A 22,984-nucleotide genomic window follows, 5' to 3' on the forward strand; every position below is an offset into this window, starting at 1 on the left:
CTGCCACTAGGTCAAAATCCTAGAACTCCCTTCCCACGGTAGACATACATACACCACATGAACTTCAGTCAACCAATAAGGCAACTCAGCATCTTCTCAAGGGGAATGGCGGCCAAATCCCATGAATGAATAAAGAATAAACAAGGGCTTACTAGTTGGCAGCCACAGTCCTGCCTGAAACAAGCAGCAAGTTTCTTCCTCATGTAAACTAGGGGCATAATGATGTAGTTTGAATCCCAATGGTAAATTTCAGAGATGAGAGAGCACACTGCACCCATGTTTATTGTTGTTTTGGATCAGGAAGTGGGCAGGACATTGAATTTTCTTTTGAGGAATCATGTCCAGCTTGGGGCAGCCTTGCCTCAACTTGCACCCCCACCCCCCCGTGTTAACTTTGCAAAGTAAGTTTTTCCCTTTTGTCAGTTTCCTGGCTACAAGTGTCAGGTCCAGCCTAGTAGATATGACTTTCAGGACTCAGCCCGTTCATTCAGTAATGTGGTGCTACCAAGCCACACCTGGTGACAGATAGTAAAGTCCCCCAGTCAGCATACATTTTGTGCCCTTACTACCCTCTTCCTTCGTCACTCACCTGACGAAGGATGAGCGTTCTGAAAGCATGTGGGTTTACTATCAAATAAACTTGTTGGACTTCAACCTGGTGTTGTGAGACTCCTTACTGTGTTTGCACCAGTCCAACGGTGGCATCTCCACATCAAAACAGCGAAGCAGCCAGTGATAGAGCAAAGTAACCCCACAACCGGGGGATAAGACCAAAGGTCAAGAAGTGGATTGGATATTTGGTGATCTAGTGTCTGAAAAGATAAAAGACAACCTATTCTGTGTTGACACAAGAGACAAAAAGAAATATCCATTCCATAAAAAGAAAGATTGAAGCCCCTGTGCATCAGTCTATTTCCATTACCAACAAGAGGACTCCACGAGCAGCTCCTTTCTCAATGAGGGTTGGCAACAGAACATGAGCAAAAGACAAATCTGAAATGTTTGCAACCAGCTCCACCCTGTAGTATTGAATTGATCATACATCTTGGGCTTCTCCAGAGGTCTCCACTATCATAGAACCCTAAGTTCAGTGGGATATCAAAAAACAACTGAAGGCACTGGATACAGCAAAGGCTCTGGGCTCTGACAACATCCTTTCTGTGCTACTGAAGATCTGTAATTGAGACTTAGCCAAATGCCTAGTTAAGCTGTTCCATTACAGCTGCAGCACTGGCATCTACTTGCCAATGGGGAGAATTGCCGATGTATATCCTGTCAATGATAAGCAGGACAATCCAATCCGATCATTAATATCTCATCAATTTTCTCACAATCATTAGCAAAGGAAGTTGTCACAGGCAGTGCTATCAAGTGATACATATTAAAAAGCTGCACCAGGAGGGTCAGTTTGAGTTCTGCCAGAACAACTCAGCTCCAGCCCTCATGACAGCCTTCACCTAAGAGAGCGGGGACCCGACTTTGCTATTGTATTGCACCCGTTTTCGGGTGCAAAGACTTGCTAGAGTCAGGCATGAGGCGAGTAGCAGGTCAGCATCTTCCTCTGCTCCAGTTCCCCCTTTACCAAGGCCCGAAAATGGCCACGATTGGGACCGTGCCCAAAATGGGCACGATGGCCAGTTAATGCATTTAAAGTGACTTAATGGGCTGCACGCCCAACTTTACCAGCACATCCGCCTTTACTACCACGTTCACCCATCCAGAATCGGTACGAAACAGACATGCTCCATAAAAGTCTGATTCAGGTACTCCAGTTAGTGAGGAGGCAGGTGCCTAGTGTCCAATGGCTCCCTGTTTAAGATTGGTGAGGGAGGGGGTGGGGGGAAAGGGAGGGGACAGCACTGATATATTTAATTGTTAAGGTCAGTCTTTCTGTTACATAATAGGTGAAGCACAGGACGTTGAAGGCAGAATTTTTCCATCCTGCTCGCCACAGGAATCGTAGTGGGTGGGGGGCAGACCTTGGAAAGGTCCATTGACCTTGGGTAGGATTTTCCAGTCTTGGGGCAAGCGCGGCCGGAAAATCTGCCCAAAATAAACCGAGCAACATGTAATTTTGGGGCGTCCATGAATAAGTCAACAACTTTATGCAGTATTAACTAAACTACAGACAATCAGAGAGAGTAATGTCCCTGCCCACCCATCAACCTTGTCTTCATTGATCTACATGCCTCTCGGTCTTTAATTGTCTAATGTTTTTAAAGTGTATTTAATTGTCCTCATCTTCAAATTCCTCCCTGACCTTGTCTGATCTTAGCTCAGCAATCCCTTCTAACCTTATTTCTTCTTCAGCTCCATAATTCTCTAATAATGAGTCACTGCAGTACTGCTTAGAATTTATAAATGAATTATGGAACCTGTGGATCAATAATATCATTTGGGGGCCTTAATGAGCTTAGTGAATGATCGAGGTTTCCTTGTGGAATGTTCCTGGCTACACCAAGGAAAGCTTTAAACAACACTTCTGACATTTTTGACTTCTTCTGGCCTGCACCAAACACTGACCTCAAAGCAGGCAGTTACCAAATAGTCTGGCCTGAAAAATATCACTCATCCCCCACATTTGAATATCAACCCTGTGCTTGTTAAAATGGAAGCGCGCATATGTCAGGCGTGGCTGCAATGAGGAGCGCATTGAAATCAGTGCATGAACCATGCTGTCGGTTATTGAGTGGTGATGGAGTAGGTGGGTTAAAATTGGTGCTTATATAGTTAGCTGTTACTATGGCAGCTATAGGTTTGCGAGTTGACACAAGGTGACTGCAATAAAGGTTATCCTGTGAGTATTACATCTTTAAAATGATCTTGACTGAGATCAGGAATAAACAAATTACTGCAGTAGGATACAAATAATTTTGAAATATATTCAGCAGCAATGATTATCAGACTGATGTTCTTTGTTTATTCTAGTCATCAATACAAAGCTACAACATCTCGGAAAATGGGTCAGTTTTCCTTACACTGGTCTGGGCATATGGGAGGAGCTCAGAGATTCTTCCTCCTTTGTTCATTAGACCCCTTGTCATCTGGGAATTATTGCAGTTTACAAGGTTTGTAATGTTGAGGAAAAGTCTAGCAATATCAGGATGTCATTGTCAAAGTGTGGCCCGGACTTTGCACAGATGGCTTGGAATGCTTCTTATTGCTATGCAATAAAATTACTTATAAATTTCCCGCATTTAATATCCTTGTACTAATAGCAATTGTAATATTCCAGTGTGTATTGCTGATGAGTGTTAAGGATAACCGAGATGATTAAGATTCTATTTTTTGTGTGTGAGAAGACAAACACAGCCCCAGGTTTGTTTTAATTCTATAACACTGAGCTTTATAAAAGGACCCATCTGTTTGGAGGAACAGCTAGAATCCTATTCCCAAGGGGCAGAGTTTCTGCTGTGCGCAAGTGCCTTGCTTGGGGTGTGGGGGGGGAGGTGTACAAAAATCATTTTGTTTCTGCAGCCCAGCCCCCAGCTAGTTGCTAAGCTTAATGTTCTGCCCTTTAAACTCTCCTAATTGCCAACGGTGGCTGCACACCATTAGAACGTCTTTGGACGGCCATTCTAATTTGATAGTTTCTGCCAGTAGTTTGAAAAAAGGAATCATGCAGTGTGTAGATGTACTGTGGGTGGGAATCCTTTAGTATCTCAGTAGACTGTTTGCTAATTTTAGTAAGAGAAATTGTCTTGTGCAAAGTGTTAATTTGCACATGACAGAGCTCTGGTGATTTCTCAGTAATGAAAATCACTGCAGACAGGATAATGGTGGATGTTCTAGCATATCAAGGCAAAGATATGAAGAAATTAATTTTAGGCTTATCACATGCTGAGCAGGGCCCATACCTACAAGGAAAAAAATGGGAATGAAAGGGTGGGGGATAAGTTACATCTGCTGTTCAAAGCGCGGCTTCATTCTGTGAGAGATCGGCAGCTGAATACCACAAGCTGTTACACATTATAGATTGGTTCAGATGCTGCCATTTTAAAACTTGTAATTTCTGATTTAAGTGAAAGGATGGCAGTGTTGGGCATGCCTCATTTCTGACCATGGTACAACATAATACACATTGTCCAACATTTTTACTGCCCTGAAAAAGTGTAATACGTCTGAGTTTGTGCATCCAGGCCATATCAGCGAATCACACAACACAGGCCATTGATCCCAATATGCCTGTGCCATTGTATAAATATCATTATATAAATTGATAAAAACATTCACAAACAGTGCTTACAGGGAAAGGAGTGATGTCCCCATATAAAATGCAATTCTTACTGCACTACTGATGCCAATGTAAATGAAACAGGGGCTCATGCAGTTATCAAAGAGAATCCTTCCTCCACAATCCCCTCCCACCCTCCCTCCCTCCCCAGCCCCCTTCCCCCTTCCCTTCCCAACCTCCTCCCTCCCTCCCTCCCTTCCACTCCAACCCCCATCTCTAACAGACCATCAATATATTTGATGAAGGTTGAAAGGACATTCGATGTCTAACCTTCAGCTGAGACATGGGTACAGCCTTGCAGGATATGTGACAAGCAGGCACTGCACCTAAGCTTAGCTGTAGATCACGCATCAGTTTCAACAAGCTCACACTTTGTTTATGCTAATCTTCATGAAATATGGAGCAAATATTCTTTCCGTGGCGTACATGAACCAGCAGCCTGTGCCTTTGGCTGTTTAATAATAAAATGCCTGGATGCTGCTGCTCTTTTCCAATTCCAGTGTTTCAGAATAGGTAACACCTTCAACCAGACAGTGTACACAGAGAAAGGAAACTGCAGAGAAGCAGGCAAAGACTGTTCGAACAAGATATATGTTTACTCAGCTTCTCCAAAATGATGCAAATGAGAATTTTCTGGCCTCTGTTTACTTGTAACATATTAATCAATGTAGATTTTTAACAGTGCACCATATATCAAAGCATAGCTTCCTCATTCTGCTTCTTTGAACAAAGGAAGAATTGAATCAACATCCAAGCTAATTTAAAGTAAAGGCCAGAGACTACGGGTGGTGTCAAATGCTTATCTCATGCTTTAAGGTTACTGGTATCTTACAAATCTAATGCCGACTTTGCCTGTTCGGCTCTGCTCATTGTTGCCATGGTTACCTCAATTTCCTTCAGGATAGCTTTCCATTTGTAGCAACGACATTTGCTAATCACAAATGTGACCACAATGACAACTTCAATAAAACAAACATCAACTCTGATTTTAACATTAGTTTCAGTGAGGAAGAACCCTAATATCTTGAATAGCCTGCAGCCAGACTGTGTAATCCCCATGGCTGGCAGTATAGACAGGATTCTGCTCCTTAATATAAATGGAAGTCTTTACAGTCTGGCATAATAGCTCCATGAATTATGAAACCATCAGCCCCTGTCTGATATCCCCTAAACTAGCTGTATTCATAATTTTGCAACTTTGGCAAAAATTGGAAAATGAAAGCTAATCAATAATATTTTGAGGCCTTGTGTTTCTGCTGAAATCAAAATGGCACGGTAGCACATAAGAACATAAGAAATAGGAGCAGGAGTAGGCCATCTAGCCCTTCGAGCCTGCCCCGCCATTCAATAAGATCATGGCTGATCTGAAGTGGATCAGTTCCACTTTCCCCCTTTCTCCCCATAACCCTTAATTCCCTTGTCTATCAAAAGCCTATCATGATAGCACAATGGTTAGCACTGCTGCTTCACAGCGCCAGAGACCCAGGTTCGGTTCCTGGCTGGGTCACTGTCTACATGGAGTCTGCACATTCGCCCCATGTCGGCATGGGTTTTCTCTGGCTTCTCCGGTTTCCTCCCATAGTCCGAAAAACATGCTGGTTAGGTGCATTGACCTGAACAGATGCTGAAATGTGGCGACTGTGGGAATTTCATAGTAATTTCATTGCAGTGTTAATGTAAGCCTTTCTTGTGATTAATAAATAAATAAACTTCACAACTTCACTTTAAATGATTGGCGGAAATATTTGGGCATGATCTTACTGGCCTGCTGTGCCGGTTGATCGGTGTGGTGAGCCGGGAAGAGGCCAAAAATCCAGTTCACACCGAACTCGTGTCTCATGTTGCATGATATTAATGCATGGCGGGTTCCGGCTTCCCGGACACTTCCCCTTTATTGGCAAGAGGCCACAGCCATGCCAGGGAGATTGGAGGCCAGTGATGCCCCTGGTGGATCGGGACATAGCTGGGCAGTGCCCATCAGGCATCATAGGTGCACCAAGGGCAGTGCAAAGGGGATGGAGCCTGAGTGGGCGTGGGGCCTGATTTGGGGGAAGCTATGACAAGGGATATAAGAACATAAGAAACATAAGAAATAGGAGCAGGAGTAGGCCATCTAGCCCTTCGAGCCTGCCCCGCCATTCAATAAGATCATGGCTGATCTGTCGTGGCTCAGTTCCACTTTCCCGCCCTCTCCCCATAACCCTTAATCCCCTCTCTTATCAAGAACCCATCAACCCGCTTCTTAAAAATATTTAGCGAGGCAGCCTCCACCACTTCAACGGGCAGAGAATTCCAGAGATTCACCACCCTTTGAGTGAAGAAGTTCCTCCTCAACTCCGTTCTAAACCGCCTCCCCTTTATCTTGAGGCTGTGCCCCCTAGTCCTACTGTCTTTTTTGAGCGGGAAGAGTCTCTCCACCTCTATCCTATCCATCCCATTCATCATCTTATACGTCTCAATGAGATCTCCCCTCATTCTTCTAAACTCTAACGAGTACAAGCCTAGTTTATTCAGCCTCTCCTCATAGCTCAATCCCCTCAACTCCGGTATCAGCCTAGTAAACCTCCTCTGCACTCCCTCCAGGGCCAAAATATCCTTGCGCAGGTGCGGCGCCCAAAACTGCACACAGTATGCAAGCGGGGAAGCTCTGTGGGTGGGGGGATATGCAAGGGGGGAACTCTGCAGGTGGGGGGGCATGCAAGAGGAGAGGCTGTACGGGGGGGGAGGTATGCAAGAGGGTGATTGGCAGATGGAGGTGATTGGCAAATGGGAAGGCAGTGTGGGGGATGTGGTGGAGGGGAAGGGATCACGACAGCAGACTCATCAGGAGGGTTCCGATGCTGGCAACCCGTGTTGCCGTGGGAAGAGGGGTTTACACTGTTGCTGATGATTGTGGTGGGGTTGAGGGGGACAATGTTCACAGGGGAGGGGGGTTGGCAAGGAGTCTGCCAGTGCACTCAGAGTTCGAGGTGCCTGCGCAATGGTGCCTGAGCACTCTGCAGCTGGCTTCTCTGGTGTACCTATGCTGTGGTACCCCCTACTGGCATGAACCTGTGCCAAAACAAGTTGAGAGAGTGTGGAAACACTTCGGTTTTCAGACTTTTTTGAATTTTTTTGGTAAGATTGTGCCTCTGGCAGATGACATTATGCTGCCAGACATAAGGTGGAGCAAGCTTTTCCCCTGTGGATGTAACCCTGCTGTAACTGGCAGGCTCAGCTGCTTTAAATATCGACATGGAGGCTACCTAGGTCCAGCCGCCAGTCTTTAAATGCAGTATGGGGATTGCAGGGGTGGGGGGGTGGTGGGCAGAAAGGTGGAAAAGATGTGAGGGTTAGGCTCCAAATGGCTACAGTTAAAGTCTATGGGGAGTAGACGTGCATTTGGAGCTGGTCTTTGTTCTGACTACAAGAGTTCTGGTCAGATCTCCGAGTCACGAGTACATTGCCACCATCACCCCTCCCTTGCAGAGCTCCCCACTGCATACACCACCCCCCTTGTGCATACTCCCCCTCCCACCCCCACTGCAGGCCCCACCCCCACTCAGGCCACACTACCTTGGCACTGTCACAGAACACTTGCACTACCAGGTTGCTGGGTGGACACTCCAGGCTGCCACTGCCAGGCTGCCACTGCCCAGCCATGCTCTCAACCATACAGGAACCTCAATGGCTATCCCCCCGGCATGGCCAAGGTGCCTGGTCTCTGCTGGGGGAGACCAGCAGTGAATCTCGTCAGTGTGACACCATGCTGGCAAGGGGCGAGATTCCAGGAAGCTGCAGGACCATGGTCAGTCCTTTTAGCTCTTGCTGATTGGCTTTGTGCCCTCTCTGGCCACAAAGCTGATCTCACCAGGCAAGGAGGGCTGGGAGGAGGGCACAAATTGGATTTTTAACCTCATCTGTGAAATCTCAGTTCACCATGCTGCTTGATTGGCGCAGTGAGTTGGTAAAATTGAGCCCATATTGGATGGTTTAAAGAGGACCTGTTTTTTCAAAAATACAAATAGAGACACTGACAGTCAATGGCTACCATGCTGTCTAACATCTGGTATTGAAGTTGACCATCTTTTCAGGAAGTTCCGATATGGTTTACACTACATCCCTACCTTGACGTGTTGCATTGGAGTTTGCAACTGATGAGTGTCAGGGTCCATTTCAAAAATATTTTGAAAAGGAGGCATTAAAAGTGCAAAGCGCTGGACTTTAATTAACTGTAATTTTGTCAAAAGAATGGGACAGTGTTAATTAGCCAGGGTACAACCAATTTATACTCAACCCCCATGTGGAGGATGAAATAATCCCATCTTCCGTTGGTTTCTAGTATCTTGAAATATGTCTGAAATGAAAGGTCAAAAAATATAATTACTTGTTCTGCGACAATGACTGTAATACATGTTAATCAAGTTCCTTTCTTGGAATATGCAGACAGGAAGCTTTTTTTAAAGGACTGATTTTGCCAAGTCAGAAACAGAGAGAAGCCATCTTAAAGTCAGATGGAAAAATTGATGATGGAAATCAAGGTAATGAATTTCTTCCTCTCGCTCTTTCTCTCTGAAACTAAGAAAAACATCTTATGAGTCTAAGGACACAATCTTATTTGCTGTTCGTGCCACAATCTCTCTGCAGCAAGGTTGGAGAATTTGGCAGCCAGCCAAATCTTCATTCATAAGAACATAAGAACATAAGAAATAGGAGCAGGAGTAGGCCATCTAGCCCCTCGAGCCTGCCCCGCCATTCAATAAGATCATGGCTGATCTGTCGTGTCTCAGTTCCACATTCCCGCCCTTTCCCCATAACCCTTAATCCCCTTGCCTATCAAAAACCTATCAACCCGCATCTTAAATATATTTAGCGAGGCAGCCTCCACCACTTCAACGGGCAGAGAATTCCAGAGATTCACCACCCTTTGAGTGAAGAAGTTCCTCCTCAACTCCGTTCTAAACCGCGCCCCCCCCCTTTATCTTGAGGCTGTGCCCTCTAGTCCTACTGTCCTTTCTGAGCAGGAAGAGCCTCTCCACCTCTCTCCTATCCATCCCATTCATCATCTTATATGTCTCAATGAGATCTCCCCTCATTCTTCTAAACTCTAACGAGTACAAGCCTAGTTTATTCAGCCTCTCCTCATAGTTCAACCCCCTCAACTCCGGTATCCTCTGCACTCCCTCCAAGGCCAAAATATCCTTGTGTAAGTGCGGCGACCAAAACTGCACACAGTACTCCAGCTGCAGCCTCACCAATGCCCTATACAGTTGCAGCAAGACCTCCCTACTTTTATATTCAATCCCCCTCGCTATGAAGGCCAGCATCCCATTCGCCTTCCTGACCACCTGCTGCACCTGCAGGCTGGGTTTTTGCGACTCATGCACAAGGACCCCGAGGTCCCTCTGCACCGTCGCATGCTGCAGTTTTTCACCATGTAAGTAATAGTCCTTCCTATCATTATTCCTACCAAAGTGGACAACTTCACATTTGCCAACATTAAATTCCATTTGCCAGTTCCTGGCCCATTCGCCCAGCCTATCTAGATCCTTCTGCAGACTCTCTACACCCTCCGCACAATTTGCCGTTTCACCAATCTTGGTGTCATCAGCAAATTTCGACACCATACACTCGGTTCCCTCCTCCAGATCATCTATATAAATGGTAAATAGCTGAGGCCCCAGCACCGACCCCTGGGGCACTCCACTAGTCACCAACCGCCAATCCGAATAGTACCCATTGACCCCCACTCTCTGCCTCCTATTTGACAGCCAGTCCCCTATCCACGCTAACACCCTACCCCCAACTCCATGCCCCCTGACCTTCTGTAATAACCTCTTGTGAGGCACCTTATCAAACGCCTTCTGAAAATCAAGAAACACCACATCCACCGGCTCTCCTCTGTCCACCGCCCTAGACACATCCTCATAGAACTCCAATAAATTCATCAGACACGACTTCCCCTTAACGAAACCATGCTGCGTCTGCTCTATCAAACAATCCTCCTCAAGATGCCTCGCTATTTTCTCCTTGATCACGGATTCTAATATTTTATCGACAACAGACACTAAACTAACCGGCCTATAATCCCCTGCCTTTTGCCTGCCACCCTTCTTAAACAACGGTGTAACATTAACCGTTTTCCAATCTTCCGGCACTTCCCCGGAATCCAGCGAGGTTTGGAAAATAATCACCAAGGCATCCACTATCACCTCCGCCATTTCTTTCAGAGCCCTTGGATGCATTCCATCCGGTCCTGGGGACTTGTCCACAATCAGTCCCTCCAGTCTGTCGAGCACCGCCTCTCTAGTAACAGTAATGTCATTTAGGCCCTCCACTCCTACCATCTTTCCATTCATTGTGGTGGGATGGGAAAATCATGCTGGCGTGAATGATGGTAAGATTCCTGCCTTAAATTCATTCTTAGAGAGTGCATTCCAATCAGCAATAACCTCAGGAGAAACTCATTAATTCCTGGGAGACTGTTCATAGAATTAAAAGGAAGGAAATTTGCTAGAGACCACTCCAGGATTTTAAAGAAAACGCACATACTTCAAGCAGCCACAACATTCAACAGTCTAGCTCAAGGACAAGCAAAGGACTTGATTTTTTTTAACTTTTATTTGGACTCTATAACTTTTTCTACTTTTGATAACCATGTGTATATCATCACACAGTTTAGTATTTTTCTCCTGGGATTAGCAACTAATAAATTTACTTTACCTTTGACTCTTGTGATAACTTGGTTTGATTGGCTCCTTATTAAAAATAAATACATTTGCACTTGGAAAAGGTATCCACAACAAAAATAAATTTGAAAAAAATCTTTGTTGCGACCAATTGAGGAGTCTGATTGAAGGGCAGTCTATTTATCCCTTCTCAGCTGGTCATAACAAAGCTTTAGTAGTTCAAGCTAGCTTCAAGTGATGCTAGCTTCACACGAACCTGAGCCCCTTGCTGACATGGACAACCACTCAGCAGCCAGTTTAGTGTGGGCTGCACACCACTTTCACTGAAAATAGCAGGCAGTACAATGTTTGTGTGCTGTCTGTATTGTTACAAAGGGGTGTCGGTTAATTGCACATTATAATGCCTGATTAGCAACTTAATCTAATATTTTTTCAGCAGGGTCCTGTGTTCAGCCTCGTGTTTTCTTGCAACAGTTTGGCACTGGCAATTGGAAAAGTGTAAACTTCGGTTTTATGAAGGAACTACTTTGAAGTATTTCACAGTGAGAGCCTCTGTGAACATGGCAGAGGAAAACAGACAGGTGTGAAGTGATTTAATGTTATGTGCCAAATTTATTTACTAGAAACATTGGATAATAAATTGCGTGCTTATTTCTCTGATTTTTGGTTATCCAATTTTGTGCGCCTTTGTTCATGTACCCCTTCCTGTTGCTTCCTCATCTTCACCTTCAGCTTTTTTAAGTTGTTTATTTATTAGTCACAAGTAGGCTTACATTAACACTGCAATGAAGTTACTGTGAAAATCTCCAAGTTGCCACAGACCTGTTTGGGTATACTGAGGGAGAATTTAGCATGACCAATCCTTCTAACTAGCATGTCTTTCAGACTGTGGGAGGAAACTGGAGCACCCTGAGGAAAACCACGCAGAGATGGGGAGAACGTGCAGACGCTGTACAGACATTGACCCGTGCCAGGAATCGAACCCAGGTCCCTGGTGCTGTGAGGCAGCAGTGCTAACCTTTTGTGCTGCTTTTGGAAGCAGCAGAGCTTTTATCATTGCAACACTATGTAATAGACTGCAAGCAACGATCAATGTGTATTTGCTCGATTAGGATATATTGTATGTCTAGGCCAGGTTTTTCCATATACCTAAAACGAGACTCCACAACACCAATTACAGAGCATCTTTGAGAATGTCAGTGAACTTGCATAAGCGATTGTATGCAGCTGCCTTATTAATATGATAAAGGTTATTTTAGGCTGCTGGGAAAGATCCAGTTGGAAAGAAGTTCAAATATCTTTGGTTGGCACAGAAAATGCACTTCTCCCTGCAAATATAGGCCCTTTCCTTCCTCTTCCATTGTCAATGAGGTTCAGTTTTGCTTTTCAAATTAATGTAGATAATATTTTTAATTTCTGCACAGTACTCCCTCTACATTTTTTTGTATACATTGTACATTTTGCCTTTTTTCTGTGGGCCTGTTTATCCTTAATGGGTGGCATAGCATGTTATAATAAGGCATGAGATTTATTTACCCTGTTATTGTTAATGTGAAACAGTTTGTCTTGGCACCCAGTCTAAAGTTGTGGCTTCCGTGTTCTTCTCCAAGTTGTTACAGCATTAGTCAGGTGAAGGAAATCTGCCATTCTTACCTGGTCTGGCCTACATGTGACACCAGAGCCACAGCAATGTGGTTGACTCTTAACTCCCTTCAGGGCTTTAAGGAATGGGTAATAAATGCTAGCCAGCCAGCGGCACCCATGTGAAAGAATAAAATAAAAGCACCGTGCATTGCATTGATCTGGACACATCTGGCTTTTCAAGGTCAGCTCATTATAGTGATCTGACTGGCCCCAACGACAGGCTCACCTCTTGGGAGCAGCCCATATTCTAAACTGGGAATGGAAAATCAACCGTATGATGGTATTCAAGCTGCTGTTCAAAAACAGATGGCAGAAATTTCCAAAAATCCAAGAATCTCTTTGAGAAAAGGCCAGAGGCATTTCTTGGATTTTATGTTTTCCCTTCTTTTTAATAGGTTCTAGTGTTTAGGGACACCGGCAGCTTCTTTGGAACTTCTCCAAATGCTGGTATTCTCAAAAAGGAAGCTATTAATAAGTAATGCTCTTGATATGTCTTGAGACAGTGTTTTTCATCTCAGACCACTAAAGTTTAGCCCACTCTAGATAACTGAACATCTAATGAGGACCTTCAGGAATTCTTGGAAATAGCTAAAAATAGCACAAGCACTGTTTTAGAATGTCCCACCAATAAACGTTCCTACAAAAATGGAAAAAAAAAGATGCAAAAGCTGTTGCTTGAGGAAGTTCTCATATTCAAATTTAATGATGAAACCTGCTACATCGGCCAGAATTCTCTGGTCTCGTACACTCCTCTGTTGCCGCCAATGAGAACGGAGAACTTGGTGCTCAACCAAATCTCCATTCACTGCAGCGGGACCGGAGAATTCCAGCCACGGGTGGAGTTGGGGAATTCTGGCCATAGTATGCTCTTGGAATTCTTACGACTTTTTTATATTCATTCATTGGACATGGGTACCGCTGGCTGTCTAGAATATTTTGCCCATCCTTGGTTGCCCTTGAGGTGGCGAGCTGTTTCCTTGAATTGCTGTAGTCCACATGCTGTGGGTTGACCCACAATGCCATTAGGGAGGGAATTTGACCCTGGATTTTGACCCAGCAACTGCAAAGGAACGGCAATATATTTCCAAATCAAGATGATGAGCGACTTGGAGGGGTGCTTGCAAGTGGTGGTGTTCCCATGTCTTTGCTCTGGAATTCAGCTCTTTTGTCTATGTTTGAACCAAAGCTGTAATGAGATCAGGAGCTGAGTGACCTTAAACTGGGCGTCACTGGGCAGGTTATTGCTGAACTTGTACTGCTTGATAGCAGTGTTGATGACCCCTCCCATCACTTTACTGATGATCAAGAATAGACTGATTGCATGGTAATTGGCCAGGTTAGATTTGTCCTGCTTTACCTGGACATACCTGGACAATTTTACATATTGTCAGGTTAATGCCAGTGTTGTAACTGTACTGGAAGAGCTTGGCTAGGGGACTGCCTTGTTCTGGAGAACAAGTCTTAGTCTTCAATACTATTGCTGTAATGTGATCAGGGCCCATTGCTTTTGCAGTATCCAGTGCCTCTAACCATTTCTTGATATCATGTGGAGTGAAGCGAATTGGCTGGAGACTGGCATCTGAGATGCTGGGGATTGCTGGAGGAGGCCAAGATGGATCATCCACTTGGCACTTCTGGCTGAAGGTTGCTGCGAATACTTCAGCTTATCTTTTGCACTGATGTGCTGGGCTCCTCCATCATTGAGGATGGGGATATTTGTGGACCCCCTTCCTTCAGTAAGTTGTTTAATTGTTCACCACCATTCATGACTGGATGTGGAAAGACTGCAGAACTTGGACCTGATCCGTTTGTTCTGGGATCGCTTAGCTCTATTACTTGCTGTTTAAGCTGTTGGGCATGCAAGTATCCTGTTTGGCATGTAGTCATTTTTAGGTATGCCTGGTGTTGCTCCTGACATGTCCATTGAATCAGGGTTAATCCTTTAGCTTGATGGTAATGGTTGTGTCGCCAGCTCTGCTGGGTCTGTCCTGCCGGTGGGACAGGACATAACCAGGGGTAGTGATGGTTCTGTCTGTGGTGTTATCTGTAAGGTATGATTCCATGAGAATGACTCTATTAGGCTGTTTCTTGACTCCTCTGTGAGACAGTTCTCCCAATTTTGGGGCTAGCCCCCAGATGTTAGTAAAGAGGTCTTTGCAGGGTCGACAGGGCTGTTTGTTTTGCTGTTGTCTTTTCTGGTGCCAGGTTTGTCTGGTTTCATTCCTTTTTATTGACTTCTTAGCAATTGTACAGCTGAATGGCTTGTTAGGCCATTTCAGAGGGCAGTTGAGAGTCAACCATGCCTCTGGAGTCACATGCAGACCAGGCCAGGTAAGGACATGGAAACACAGAAACATAGAAACTAGAAGCAGGAGAAGGCTTTTGGCCCTTCATTTTGATCATTTTGATCAGAGTTTAAAAATTTGACCCCTCTTCCCCCCATATTCCTTGAGCCCCAAGAGCTATACAAATTTCTTCTTGAAATCAGACAACGTTTTGGCCTCAACTACTTTCTGTGGTAGTGAATTTCACACATTCACCACCCTCTGGGTGAAGAAATTTCTAATCGCCTCAGTTCTAAAAGGTTTACCCCTTATCGTCAAGCTATGGCCCCTAATTCTGGGCTCCCCCACCATTGGGAACATTCTTTCTGAATCTATCCTTCTAACCCTGTTAGAATCTCATAAGTTTCGATAGATATGAGGTTCTATGAGGAGGCAGATTTCCTTTCCAGTGAACCAGATGGGTTTTTCCTGACAACCGACAATGGTTTCACAGTCATCAGTAAACCCTTAATTCTAGATAATTTTTATTGAATTCAAATTCCACCATCTGCCATGGTGGAATTTGAACCCAGGCCCTGAGAACTAGCTGAGTTTCTGGATTAATAATCTAGTGATAATATCACTAGGCCATCTCCTCCCATGTGCAAAGGTTTACGGGAATAATTTGGTATTTTCTACTTACCCGTAAAAAATTTTACATTCCAACTACAAACTGCACAGCTGAGTTCCAAAAAGATAGACATTAATGTTCTACTTTTCAAACATGAGGAATATATTGTTCATTATTTTTGTCTCCTTCAGACTTTGCATATATTAAATAATAACTGTTATAATTTTTTGTATAATAGTTGCACTCTGACACTTTTAAAAGTAATTGTCTAAGATTTTGTTAAGAAGCGAGTAAGCTATTAATAAAACAGTCTGGATAAATCTGTTCAAATCAGCACTGCCGGTTACACTAGAAACAGACAGAAGGAAAGTGACAGTATTACCATCATACCTAGTATAGTGCTTCATTGAAGAATTCAAGCACCTTAGCCCCATTATAGCAGCCAATGCAAGAACAAATTCTGATTTTAGTTGGGCAAAAGCGAGTCATCGCAATGTTTAGCATAGAAAATCTGACTACTATGATGTGGAAATCAGCTTTAAACAATTAAGATTTGGGATATGATGTCAATGACAGGACTGCCATTTATTGCCAATCCCTAATTATTCTGGATAAAGTGGTGATTGGTTCTGTTCTTGAATTGGTGAGGATGTGTGGTGAATGTACTTCCACAGTGCTGTTAGGTAGGGAGCTTCAGGATTTTGACCTGATGATGATGAAAGAATGAATGGCAATACATGGCCAGGCAGCACGGTGTCACAGTGGTTAGCATTGCTGCCTCACAGCACCAGGGACTCGGGTGTGGAGTTTGTGTGTTCTCCCTGTGTCTGCATGGGTTTCCTCCAAGTGCTCCAATTTCCTCCCACAGTCCAAAAGACATGGTGGTTAGATGCATTGGCTGTACTAAATTCTCCCTCAGTGTACCCGAACAGGTGCCGGCATGTGGCAACTAGGGGATTTTCACAGTAACTTCATTGCAGTGTTAATGTAAGCCTACTTGTGACACTAATAAATAAACTTAAAAAGGAAGTTGAGATGGTATATGAGGTCCAGTGAAACCGCGAGGCAATGGTGTTCCCATTGCTGCCTTTGTGATTGTAGATGGTGTGGATTTTGGAAGGTGCTGCTGAAGAAGCCTTAGCGACCTGTACCAGTGCATCCTGTGCAAACCACAATGTGCTGATGGTGGAGGGAATGGATGTATAACCTCGTGGATGAGCTACTGATCAAGCAGATTGCTTTGCCCTGGATATCGTGAACTTCCTGCGTGTTATTACTTTTGCTCCCACCCATTTGCTGCCATCAGATTTTTGAATGGACCTACCTCGTATTAAACTAATCTTTCTCTACACTCTAGCTATGACACTTACATTACATTCTGCACTCTCTCCTTCTCTATGTTTGGTATGCTTTGTCTATATAGCATGCAAGAAACAATACTTTTCACTGTATACTAACACATGTGGCAATAATAAATCAGATCAAATCTCCCCACCCAGGGAAGTGAAGAACATTCTGTTGCACTCCTGACTTGTGTCTACAGAGTGGCAAGGCTTTGGGGTATCAAGAACTATATGTCATCAGCTTCTTACTTACTCCAGTAACCAAGAGATTTAGGTGGCATGGCATTGCCTGACATTTGTCTGGCGTAAATGTTAATTGTCCAGATCATGCAATACGTGGCATGGGTTTTAGTTAACTTCCTAAAAGTTTGTGAATATTCATCAAATAGCGATCATCGTAGAACTGAATTCAACATAATGTTTAAGTGGGAGAAATACAAAAGGTTATGAAGATTTTAGATTTAGATAAAGTGGATTTTAATGCAATGGGACAGAAACTATGCACAGTAAACTAGGCATATCTGATACTGGGCAAAATGCAATAAAAATCAGTGGGAGGTCTTCAAGAAAGAAATTTAATGTGATGTAGAGTCAAGTTATACCCTGAAAGGATAGGAGCTGCTGTTGCCAAAAATTGCCTGGATAGAGCTGGGGGAGGGTGCTACTGGTCAGTACCCAGGCATTCACACTCTCACCTCAGTTCCACATTCACCTGATCTTCCCTGGGAGGTCTGCTTGCCAGGTGCATGTTTGGGAGACTAGTTGTTCATGCTGCTCTGCTGTTGCGCTGCTGTGGATGGATTTTCTGATGGGGGGATGATTCAGGTGTAGGGGCCTGATAATTAGATGCTAAAATATTGAAATGATATTTCTGATGTTGAACATCAGGAAATGTGCTCTGTCACTGATTGGGGGGGGGGGAGGGAAATTGCATCACGTGTTTACGCTGGTGTAAAACACGACTTTGCAAATCTTGTAAAGTTTTCTGCTCCTGTTGTTCGAGGTGACAGGTTGTGGAAAATCCCAGTCAATCAATCAAGGACAATGGCTCACCAAAATTAATATTTGCAAAATGACAATAATGAAGAAAATAGTGGCACTACAGAGTGATTAATCCCCATGGGGCAGATGGTTTCCACTCAAGGATTTTAAAGGTGATATGGGCACAGTGGTTAGCACTGCTGCCTCACAGAGCCAAGGACCTGGGTTCAAATCCGGCCTCAGGTCACTGTCTATGTGGAGTTTGCACATTCTCCCCATGTCCGTGTGGCTTTCCGCCGGGTGCTCCAGTTTCCTCCCACAGTCCAAAGATGTGCAGGTTAGGTTGATTGGCCATGCTAAATTGCCCCTAGTGTCAGGGGATTAACAGGGTAAGTATGTGGAGTTATGGGAATAGAGCCTAGGTGGGATTGTGGCTGGTGTAGACTCAAAGGGCCAAATGGCCTCCTTTACTGCAGTTATTTTGCGATATGTGAGAATATAGATGTTCTAAAACTAAACTTCCAAAGTTCAATTTGGGAACTGTTTCTTTAGTTTGTGAAATTATGTTGCTTTGTTACTTATGAAAGGTGAAAAAGGGAAACCTGGGAACTATACAGCAGTTAGACAAACATCTGTCGCTGGGAATTGCTAGAATCCATAGTTAAGGATAAAATGGCTGAAAACTTTGACAATTTTCAGCTGATCAGATAAAGCCAACATGAGTGTAAAGGATGGGTCATGTTTGATGAAATTGATTGGCCGGAATCTTACCACTGTTCACTCTGGTGGGATTTTCCCATCTTGCCGCAGTGAATGGAATGGCTGACTCCCAAATTCTCCGATCTTGTTGCAACAAAAGCTCGGCATGAATGGTAGGTAAGGTCGTGCCCATTGAGTTTTTTGAAGAACTTATAAAATAACAGACAGGATAATGCCTATGGACGTCCAGAGGCATGTGATAAAGCCTCTCATAAAATATTGTTTGCTAATGTTGAAGGGGTGAAAGGTTATAGGGGATAAGCAGGAATGTGGGGTTGAAATTGCAATCAAATCAGCCAAGATCTTATTGAGCCGGGCCAGGTTCGTGGGGCCGAGTGGCCTACTCCTGCTCCTAATTCACATGTCTCACGAATGAATAAAAAAAGAAGATAAATTATTGACCTGCATGTGAAATGGAGCAGTAGGAAAGAGACAAGTACTCTAGCTGACAGGATGTGACTGGTGGTGTTTCAAAAGGATCTGTGTTGGAGCTTCAACTAAATTAATGACTCAGATGATAGGATAGAAGTTTGCTGTTGGCACAAAGAAAGGCAACATTGCAAGCATTGGAAGCAGAATTTTTTTTAAACGAAGAGATAAGTGATTGTGCAAAATATGACAAATGGATTTCAATGCAGGGAAATGTGAGGTAATCCATTTTGAACCAAAATGGGATGGAAAAGTATACTTCCTAAACAGTGAAAAGCTAGAACGAGTGGCGGTGCAAACGGAATTGGGTCTCTATGTATATATATCATTAAAATTCCATGTACAGAAAAGAATCAAAGAGGCTAATGGAATGCTGACTTCATCTCTTTCTCCCAGGGTCGAAATGTCAATTACTAGGGGACATAGGTTTAAGGTAAAAGGGAAAAGTTTAAAGGAGATGTGAGATACAGATGTTTTCTACAGGGTGATGAGTGCCTGGAATGCGCTGCCAGAGGAGTTGGTAAAAACAGATTCAATAACAACATTCAAGAGGCATCTTGAGAGATACATGATTAGGCAGGGAATAAGGGATATGGACCGTATAGAGGCATCTGTCAACACAGGCCTGATGGGCTGAAGGGCCTTTCCTGTGCTGTATTGTTCTTTGTTCTTCTTAATACAAGCAGTAAGATTGTTCTAGCTATCTGAAACTCTGCTTTGATCACAACTGGAGTACTGTGAGCAGCTCTGGGCATCACACACCTTAGGAAGGACTTTTTGACCTCGAAGGGAATGTAGATTTACTAGAATATTATCTGGACTTAAAGGGTTAAAATTTCACAAACTTTTCTTGTATTCCCTGAATTTAGAAGGCTAAAGGGGATTTCATTGAAGTTTTTAAGATGTTAATTGGAAAAGATAGGGTAGATAGAGAGGACCTATTTCCACTGGCTGGTGAGTTTAGGACAAGGAAGCATGGAATATGATCTTATTTGCTGTCCATGGCACGTTCCTGCTGCAGTGACATCGAAGACTTAGGCAGCCAGCCAAATTTCTGTTCACTGCAGTGGGATAGGAAAAGCCCGCTGGCGTGGATGGTGGTAAGATTCCAGTCATTGTCTAACAATTAGAGCCAAACCTTTCAGGAGTGCAGTTAGGATTTGTGTGTACACAGTAAAGTGTGGCTGATGTTTGGAGCTCTCATCCAAAATGCGAAGAGCTGTTATTAATTTAAAATTGAGATTAGTATCTTCTTTATAATAAAGTGTATTATGCATACTGTTCGGTCACAGATCATCCATAAATGACACATTTCTCAAAAGGCTAAATGGCCTCTGCCTGGTCCGGAATTGTGCATACTGCTCAGTCATCAACAAACAATGCTGTTCTAACCTTATGATGGAGAGTAGGTTGTTAAAGAAGCAGCTAAAAATGGTTGAATTTAGTGTGTCATTATGCGGATTGAGATCATTAGTCTCTAATAGTTGAAACCATCATGATTTATGCCGGGTATGACTCCAGAAACTATATAACTTTCCCCTCTTTCGCATTCATTTCAGTTTTGCTAGGGCTTCTTGCTGCCATACTTGGTAAAATGCTGTCTTGATATGAAAGGTAATCCCTCTCACCTCATGTCTGGAATATACGCATTCATATTTAGACCAAGGCTGCAATATAGTCCTGGTGGAACCCAAATTAAGCACCGTGGTAAGTAAATGCACTAGTGGATTCTGTTAACTATAACATGATTACTTACTCCTGTCAATTCTGTGATTATGATTAACTGATATTCCAGCTCTTTTAGTATTTAGAATTTGACTTTATGCTTAAATTTTGAAGTTATAACCAAAATCCACAGCACTTGGCACATAATACTCAGATTATCCCACTCATTAGTAAGACTTCCAACTTCTCATCCTTTCACACATGGAACAAATGCAAACCCCAAAATGTGTCTCTTGTAAATGTGTCACTTTTATTGGATCATTGCCAAATGGAATTCTCAACCTTAATCTCTTTATAACTCTTTTACCTTGCATATCAAACTTTTGCAAATAGGCCAATTTAAAGGAGATTAACACAACTGTGTTCGACTAAATCTTCACACAAGCAAATCTCTCAATCCTGCTGAATAACTTGAAGCTTTACAAAATAAATCACATGCTTCTGAATGCTAGCTTTCAATCAGAGATGCAGCAGCATGGATTCTACTGTGAAACTTGCAATTTTGAAACAAGAAACTAATAGCTTTCTCTATAATTTAACAAATCCCATTATTGTGTTATATATTGCATATTTTCCAAGTGCATTGAATCTGCTTATGATTTATTTTAATTTGTCGGGATTATAAATAAGAGATAGCAATCTGATGGTGCATTGCAGTAACATCAACCTACACTAGTAGTCTGTGTTCAATATGGCTTGACTTTGTAGTATCACAGAATCACAGGATCATTACAGCACAGAAGGAGGCAAATCAGCCCATTGTCTGTGCCAGCTCTCCAACTGACCTATGCACCATGTGCAATCCTGCCACCTTCTCCCCTTAACCACACACACTCTTCATTTTCAGATAATAATTCAATTCCCTTTTGAAAGTCTCAATTGAACCTACATTCACCACACTCTTAGGCAGTGCATTCCAAATCGTAACAACTCACTGGGAGTGATTCTCCCATTCTGACACGTTAATGTTTTGGCAGGTCGGGTCAGTAGGTGCTCGCATGCACCGATTTGCAGGATTTGCGCTGCGTTCCCGATGCACACGCGTCTTCTACTAATAGATATTCAGCGATATCGGGACCACGCAGGAAACCGCAGGAATACCAGGTAATCTATTTTTAATATGATTTAAATGTCATTAATGGCCCCAGGACTGAATTCTCACTTTCGGGGAACTAGCGGGAGACCCCGCTGGAGTGAAGGGGGAGGAAAATCAGTGCTCCCCAGGGGGTTTGGTGCCCCATGGGCATGGGCACTCTAGCGGTGCCAGCCTGTGCTCCCTGGCACTGCCCAAGGGCAAAGTGCCTATGCCCAGGTGATGTCTTGGCACTGTCCACCGAACATTGAGCAATGCCAAGGGGATGGGGCATAGGGGGCAGGGCTTAGGGGATGGGGCATAGGGAGCAGGGCTGACGGGCAGGGTCAAGGGAGCGGAGCATACAGGCAGGGTCAGCTGGATCGGGGCACAGGAGGCAATTGGTGGGTGTGGGGAGCTGGAGATTGGGGTGCTCTGGGACGAGAGAAGGGTCAGAGCTGGCCCAGGAATGGTCATGGGGGCCACAATCGGGTTGTGGGGGGGTGGAGGGGCAGAATTGCGAGAGTCCCGGGATGGTCAGTGATCGAGCTGGCAAGCAAACAGGAGGCTAACAGTTTGGGGCCAGTGCGCATGCACAGAGTTCTGGAACTGTCAGACTCTAGCATGAAATGGCTCCCCCCCCAACCCCGAGATTTTAATAGTATTCACGATTGTGATCTCTGCTTTGCACAAAGTGCGGGAGATTTGAGTCCGAACTCCCACTGAGAAAACAATCATGATTTATGCCAGTTTTCTCTTGAATTCAGCAATTAGAACTTTTTTAGGAGAATCGCCCCCAGTGTGTGCAAAACCATCTCCTTATGTTTCCATTGCTTTTTTTGTCAGTTACCTTAAATTTGTGTCCTCTCATTCTCAACACTTAGAGGATGGGGCATAGTGGAACAATTTTTCCCTAAAAGCACTGTCCAGACTTCTCATAGTTCTGAATATTTCTATTGGTGTCTTCTGAACTTTCTCTTCTCCAAGGAACACTGTCTCAATTTCTCCAATCTATCTACCTAACCAAAGATCCTCATTTCTGGAACTATTCTTGTGAATCTTTTCTTCACCTTCTCCAATGCCTTCATACCTTTCCTAAAGTGTGGCTTCCAGAACTGGATGTAGTACTCCAGTTGAGGTTGAACCAGTGTTGTACACAAGTTCAACTTAACCTCCTTGCTCTTGCACTCTATTTCCTATTAATAAATTCTTATTCCTATTAATAAAGCCTAGG

This window comes from Carcharhinus amblyrhynchos, chromosome 8 (genome assembly GCF_965287045.1).
Source record: "Carcharhinus amblyrhynchos chromosome 8, sCarAmb.v2.hapA, whole genome shotgun sequence".
In the NCBI taxonomy this organism is placed as follows: Eukaryota; Metazoa; Chordata; class Chondrichthyes; order Carcharhiniformes; family Carcharhinidae; genus Carcharhinus; species Carcharhinus amblyrhynchos.